The 7,500-nt window shown below is 42.5% G+C and overlaps 1 protein-coding gene and 1 long non-coding RNA gene across 2 annotated transcripts in view; one reads left to right on the top strand and one right to left on the bottom strand.

The window, feature by feature from the left end:
• Nucleotides 1–327, top strand: part of LOC147012801 (procollagen galactosyltransferase 1-like) — a 110,479-nt gene extending 110,152 nt beyond the window's left edge. The window contains exon 12 of the mRNA XM_085854014.1: nucleotides 1–327. This exon is cut by the window's left edge and continues 447 nt beyond it. The gene's annotated coding sequence lies outside the window, so the exon portion shown is untranslated.
• The window catches only part of LOC147012800 (uncharacterized), a 23,132-nt gene that overhangs the window by 116 nt on the left and 15,516 nt on the right, over nucleotides 1–7,500 (bottom strand). The window contains exon 2 of the long non-coding RNA XR_015051068.1: nucleotides 1–4,234. This exon is cut by the window's left edge and continues 116 nt beyond it. This is a non-coding gene — a long non-coding RNA (uncharacterized LOC147012800). The remainder of the gene's footprint in view (nucleotides 4,235–7,500) is intronic.

Raw genomic sequence — 7,500 nt, 5'->3', positions numbered from 1 at the left:
CCCTGTTTGTCATGTTTTTACAAATTCTTTAATTTTCAATCCTCTGCCAATCTGTAGTGCACTCCGTCAACCCTCCCCACCCTGAACCATTAACCCCCTGTCAATCCCAATTTATTTTATTTTTATTTTATCGTTTCCTAGTTTTTATTTCTTCTTTTTTTGTAATCCCATTTCATCATGCATTGCATTGAAAACTTCAGTGATGTCTTCCACCGAAGGTTTATTCAAGCCGTTTGCACGGAGCCAATGATAGAGCCGTATGCGATGCTGTTTATATGACAATTGTGTGCACAGAGCCTGGAATCCCATTTGAAATGCGACTGAATTGCACGACGAGATTGCAAAACTGCACTTTCCGCACTGCTAGTACCATCCTCGTAATTGTTTTCACTGCTTGGTTTGTTTTCTTCTCCAGCCAAGTGTAGCTCGTTGCAATGTGTTTTGCTTTTCCTTCTTGAATTCCTTGGGAGGGGGAGGTGGTGGTGGTGAGGGTGGGGCAGGATGGTGTTGGAAGGATTTCAAATAAAATGATGAAAAATTGGTTTGATGTGCAAGATGGTGCAAAAGGTATACGATTGTCACTTGAGCGAGTGACCAAATTGACGATCGGAGATTATGATTGATTGATTAACCAGTTTGCTTTAAATGTGTGGGTCTCCAATGTCTGGTGTAATTTTTCTCCAGAACAAACCATCAACATCTCAGTTGTGTTTAGATACTGTTGTGAAATGCTCATGCTCAGGACTTACGATCATAGCATCCGAAAAGAGTTTTTTGTTGCATGCTCAAAAAGGCCAACATGCCTGGTGTTGGCTTAATGGTTAGGGTGGTGGGCTTTGGATCCTAGGATCTTGAGTTCAAATCCCGCTCAGCTGTTGAATTAATACCAGGTGGGGTTAACTCGACCTGTCATCCTTCCGAAGTCGGCAAAATGAGTGCCAGCGTGCTGGTATACTGTGTCGGAGTGGCGACCCGTCCAGGATTGTGCCAAATAGCCCAGGAGACTGCTTAGGCAGCACCAATGCTCTGCACAGAGTATGGTCCCAATCTCCTCCTCAAAAAGGCTGCAAGTTCGTTTTTGTGAAACATGTGCAATAATTTACAACATGGGCAAGTCTGCATAACTATATCATGAGGCGGGAAAATGCATACTCATGAGGTGGGAGTTGCGGGAAAGTGTTTTCTCAGGCATGCACTATGTAGCCATCAAATGCAAACAATAGAATGTATTGTTACTTTGCTCTTTTGCACCCTCATTATTTCCATATTTCAGGTTTCTTCTGGTGTCTCTTATTTGATTAAAATGGTATGAAGAATTCAAATATGTGTGATGCATGCAAGGGGTGGTGCTGTGGTAGGGTGGGTGTGGGTGGAGAGTAGAGGAATTGGAATGTCTGGGGTAGGAGTATCTGGTTAATAGCAACTAGGACAACAGACCTGTCTTTTCTACTCGCATAATCACTCAAAGTAAAGACCGCCCAGCCCTGGACCTAATAATCGAGTTGCTCGATGCTGAACCCTCTCTGATGCAGCTACATCATTGGGTTATTTCTCCAAAATGAGCTCACAGAGTGGGTCCCGGTGTCCGTCCATGCGTACTTCCATTACCATTTGACTAAAACGTCTTCTCATAAACTACCTGACTGATTATGAACCAAATTTGGTATGATGCATCACGACAGCAAGGTCTCATGGGGGTTGAACTCCTCATCCAGATAGCCTCCTTTAGAGGGTGTGAAAGGGGGATTTTTGCCCCAAATATTGGTATTTTATTCAAAAATCTTCACAGAAACTGCCAGACAGATCTCGACCAAACTCGTCACGGAGGCATCGGGACCATGTCCTAACCTTAAGTTGTGCTCCTCATGGTCATATCTACCCCTGAAAGGGGCAATGGGCCTTCTCCCTGAATCCCTCATTTTCATTAAAAATCTTCTCCGCAACTACTGGAGCGATACAGACCAAATTTGGTACAATGTATCAGGATATTAAGGTCTCATGGAGTTATGCTCCCCATCCGGATGGGGTTGTGCTCCCCATCTGGATCTGCCTCCTCAAAGGAGGTCCGAAGTTATGATAATTTTTTTCCACATATTATCCTCTGAAACTTACCACCAGATTCGAACGAAACTCGCTTGAAGGCATTAGGACCAGGCCCGGATCTAAAGTTGCCCTAAGCCTCGGCTCCTACAAAGTGGGCATCATGGGGTCTGCCCCCTGCTCCGCCATTTTCACTGAAACATATTCTCCACAACTATGAGCCAGAATCAAACTAAATTTGACAGGATTCATCAGGGCAGCTGGATCTTCTATGATTGTACTTCTCATCTGGATGTGCTAGCCCCCACGGCACCAAATTCAGTTACAGCGTTCAAAACTGGGCTTTGGCAAAATCCAATCGGGACCCCATCAACCAAAGTCGATTCCGTTCAAACAGTCCCTACCCGATTCCACTTTATTGGTCTTGTCTCCGGTCACCCCATCTGTTGGGGGAAATGACCGTCAGTCCCCCACGGGGCTATTTTTTTTTCTGGCAAGATGACTTGTAACCTATACATTTTTATGCAATGCTATGACTACATTCTTTGATTGGTAGGTTGGAAAGACAATGTCAATTAACCAGACAACATATCCCTTGCCAAGAGAGTGCGTCAGCAGCACCGTCACTGTAAGAATATGGTACATTGAGGATGGATGCATAATAAAATTACATTCACCATATACACTGCTCTATGGCACTCTTGTCACTGTTTAAGTTTTTCTTGATATACCCAAATATAGTTTCAATTACCTTCCTTATTTGTATAAGTTAAATATATTGGCCTATAATTTTCTGCTGCTTCCTTTAACTATTTCTTAAATATCTGTAGTGCAATTACCATCTCCCAATCCTCCGGTAGGTACCACTACTGCCTGAAATAAGCTGTCCTGCAGCGGCCCACAAAAGTATTCACCCTCCTCCCCCCTAACCCTAACACTACCTGAGCTTATTTCATGATGTTTTCAAATCAAGCTTAATATATAAAGTCTTCAAAAACTACTTCAAAGTGATAAAGCTAAAAAATGCAGATAAAATGTGAAGAAGTTTGATTAACAGAGAAAATCGGATGATTCTCAGTCTTCAAATCCTTTGCCTAATGAACCCTAAATCAGTTCAGGATAAAATTATTTGTTTGAAAGATTATAAAATAAGTGTAATAGGTTTCACCTGTGGTTTCACTTAAAAATTAAGCTCCCCCACTTATCTAAGGAGTTTTATGGTGAAACACACTTGATCAACCAACAAGGCAAACATGAAAACTAAGGAGCTTTCCAAAGAAGTCAGACATAAAGTGGTGGAGAAGCACCGTTCAGAAGAGGGTTATAAGAAGATTTCAAAGTCACTCATTATCCCTTTGAGTACGGTGAAATCCATCATTAAGAAGTGGAACACATATCATAGCACCCAGACTCTACCCAGATCAGGTCGCCCATCCAAACTCAGTAGCCGGGCAAGCAGGAAACTGGTTCCGGTGGTCACTGGAAATCCAACAATGACTTTGAAAGATCCGCAAGGCTCCATGTCCGAGATCGGGGGGGGGGGGGTTCAATGTTCATCAATCAACAATATCCCATTCCTTTCACAAAGCTGGCCTCCATGGACGGTTGGCAAGAAAGAAGCCATTACTAAAAAAACACACATAAAAACTTGTATGGAGTTTGGGAAAAAGCATCATAATGACACTGCAGACATGTGGAGAAACGTTTTGTGGTCAGGCGAGACAAAAATTGAACTTTTCGGTCCAAATTCAAAGTGTTACGTCTGATGCAAGCCTAACACTACACATCGCCCAGTCAACACCATCCCTACTGCCAGGCATGGCGGTGGCAGCATCATGTTATGAGGCTGCTTTTCATCAGCAAGGACTGGCAAGCTTGTCAGGATAGAAGGGACAATGCATGGTGCAAAGTACAGGAGAATCCTTGATGAAAACCTGCCTGAGTCAGCCATTACTCTGAAACTGGGTTGGAGATTCACATATTAGCAGGACAATGGTCCAAAGCACAAAGATAAAGTTAAACTAGAGTGGCTGAAGAAGAAGAAAATAAATATTCTTGAGTGGCCCAGTCAAAGTCCTGACTTGAAGATTGCAGTCCATCGACGATCCGCATCAAACTTGGCAGAACTGGAGCAATCTTCTCGTGAAGAATGGGTAAAAATGTCACCGCCTCGCTGTGCAAAGCTGGTGGAGACCTACCCAAAAACACTCATATCAGTCATTGATGTAAAGAGCACTTCCACCAGATACTGACAAAAGGGGCTGAATACTTTTTCAACCAGTGAATTTTGATTTGTACATGTTTTTAGCAGTTATTCCTGACATGTAACCTCCTTCAACAAGAAGTGTTTAGTTTGATCTCAGTTATGAACTAAATAGTTCATTTGGAAAAATCGTTTCTACATAATTCATCGAAATATGGCATTATTGTACTGGTACAGGGTGAATACTTTTGCAAGCCACTGTATACGTAAGTTTAACAGCACTGTTCACTAACTTATTTTTTTTTCCTCTTCATTACTCTTGGTCGAGAAACTTTATCCACCTTCAGACTTCCTAATTGTTTGGTAACTCCCTCTATACTAACAGAAAAGTCCTCCGACAGCTCATTTCTGCCTCCAGGCAAGACAGTCTGTGGTTTCAGTATGTTTCGTGGCCCATCCTCTGTAAATACCTGAGCTTTTAACCAGGCAAATTGCCCTCCCTAACCCCCACCCATCATTCTGTCACAGATGAACATGCCTCATAAACACGAACTGCACTTATGTTGTGTGATCAAACTTTTAAACTGTTATGGCAAACATTTTACAGGATTAAATTGAAACACAAAGTGATAAATTTGCTGTTGGAGTTATTCTCAACAGTATTGCCTTCGAAATGTGACCATTCACTTTTTTTTTTCTTCCATTTCAGGTGCAATTTATCAAGCAAAGAGGTCACCCTTCTTCACAAGAAGCATCGATAAAGTGCAAAATGTATGATGACATCATTTGCTTCACAAGTAGAAAAGGGTATTTAACTGATTTGGAACCATCATAGGGGGTTTTCATCTGCAAAAGAAACTTGTTAAATCTGTTGCGTGGCATCTTGTACAGACATGACATTATGTTTTGTTGTTGTTGCAGTGTTTGAGTTTTCATTTGGGACAAGGTGAAGATAATTTTTTTTTTCAGGTATCAATTCTTGTTTATTGGTATGCTGCACCTGCCCGTAGATTTAGCAATGCGATGAGGGATCTCGTGTCCAACTGTGTCTGTGGACGTCCACCTGCGGTTGGGTTACTTTCTATTAGGAGGTTGGTGGCAGGATTTGCACTCCGGCCACCGTAAAACCCTTCATTCCGCAAAACATTATAAAAGCAAAAATAAATCTGAAACCCACTCCGTGGGAGTACCGCCTGTGCAGTTGCCCTTTGCAATGCAGCTCACTGGATGAAGGGATTGAGGCAAAGCCTTCGGGACCCCAATTTTTGATGATAGGAAGGAAACAACGGGGTAACCTTCCCAGGCCAGATTGCGGGAGAGTGTGTCGGAGTGGTGCTGAGGTGTTGTCCACCGGACGATGGTCTCCTTGGGTTAAACTGAGGTGGTCCCTTCGGGCGCGTGCCTGGAATGTCATATCCCGAAGAGAGGTTGATCACCTGTCTCTGTTATCATCTGAGCTCAAGCGTTTGGACATCGGTATTGCAGCACTCTCTGAGGTTCGGAGACCGGATTGCGGCGAGATCATGGCGGGTGGTTACACCTCCTATTGGACTGGACGCTCTGATGCTTACCATGCCCAATGAGTTGCTGGAGTTGTGTCCAATAAGCTGACTCCAATGATAATTATCATTGGAGTCAGCTTATTATATATATATATATATATATATATATATATATATATATATATATATATATATATATATATATATATATATATATATGGTCCCTTATATTGAGTGTTTATATGATATTGAGATAACACCAGGGGGTTGACTCAGCCTGTCATCCTTCCGAGGTCAGCGAAATGAGTACCAGTATACTGGGCCGGTGTATACCCCGGTTAAAATAGGTGTACCAGATCCCTGTGTCGTAAGAGGCGACCAGGGTTGCGTCAGGAAGGGCATCCGGTGTAAAACATGTGCCAAATCACTATGCGGATCATATGGATGATCCGCTGTGGCGACCCCTAACGGGAGCAGTCGAAAGAAGAAGAGAAGAAGAGATATATGGTCTCTTATATATATATATATATATATATATATATATATATATATATATATATATATATATATATATATGTATATATATATATGTATATATGTATATATATATGTATATATATATATATATATATATATATATATATATATATATATATATATATATATATATATATATGTATATATATATATATATATATATATATATATATATATATATATATATATATATATATATATATATATATATATATATATATATATATATATATATCTTCTTCTTCCTCTTTCGACTTGCTCCCAGGGGTCGCCACAGCATGACCAACTGTCTCCATTTTGCTCTATCCTCCACATCTTCCATTGACACTCCAACCACCCGCATGTCCGCCCTCACCGCATCCATGAACCTCTTCTTTGGCCTTCCTCTTCTCCTCCTGCCTGGCGGCTCCATCTTCAACATCCTTCTCCCGATATACTCCGTTTCCCTCCTGTGCACATGTCCAAACCATCGCAATCTCGCCTCTCTCACTTTGTCTCCAAACCGTCCTACCTGCGCTGTCCCTCTAATACACTCATTTCTTATCCTATCCATCCTCGTCACTCCCAACGAGAATCGCAGCATCTTTAACTCTGCCACCTCCAGCTCTGCTTCCTGTCTTTTTGTTAGCGCCACCGCCTCCAAACCATACAACATAGCTGGTCTCACTACCGTCTTGTATACTTTCCCCTTCACTCTTGCAGCTACCCTTCTGTCACAAATCACTCCTGCAACTCTTCTCCACCCACTCCATCCTGCCTGCACTCTCTTTTTCACTTCTCTCCACACTCTCTGTTACTTTGGACAGTTGATCCCAAGTATTTAAACCAATCCACCTTCCCCACCTCAACTCCTTGCAACCGCACCATACCACCACCCTCCCTCTCATTTACGCACATGTACTCCGTCTTTCTCCTACTGACTAACATTCCCCTTCTCTCCAGTGCGTACCTCCACCTCTCAAGGCTCGATTCAGCCTGCTCCCTACTCTCCCCTACAGATCATGATGTCATCCGCGAACATCATGGTCCATGGAGAACTCCAGTCTGATCTCGTCCGTCAACCTGTCCATCACCATTGCAAACAGGAAAAGGGCTCAGAGTCGATCCTTGGTGCAATCCCACTTTAACCTTAAACCGGTCCGTCATTCCTACCGCACACCTCACCGCTGTCACACTGTCCTCATACATATCCTGCACGATCCTCACATACTTCTCCAC

The sequence above is a fragment of the Eptatretus burgeri genome, chromosome 14, assembly GCF_056783735.1.
Source record: "Eptatretus burgeri isolate ZD-2024b chromosome 14, Ebu_testis_v1, whole genome shotgun sequence".
NCBI classification, from domain to species: Eukaryota; Metazoa; Chordata; class Myxini; order Myxiniformes; family Myxinidae; genus Eptatretus; species Eptatretus burgeri.
This window is presented reverse-complemented; position numbering and strand designations above follow the sequence as displayed.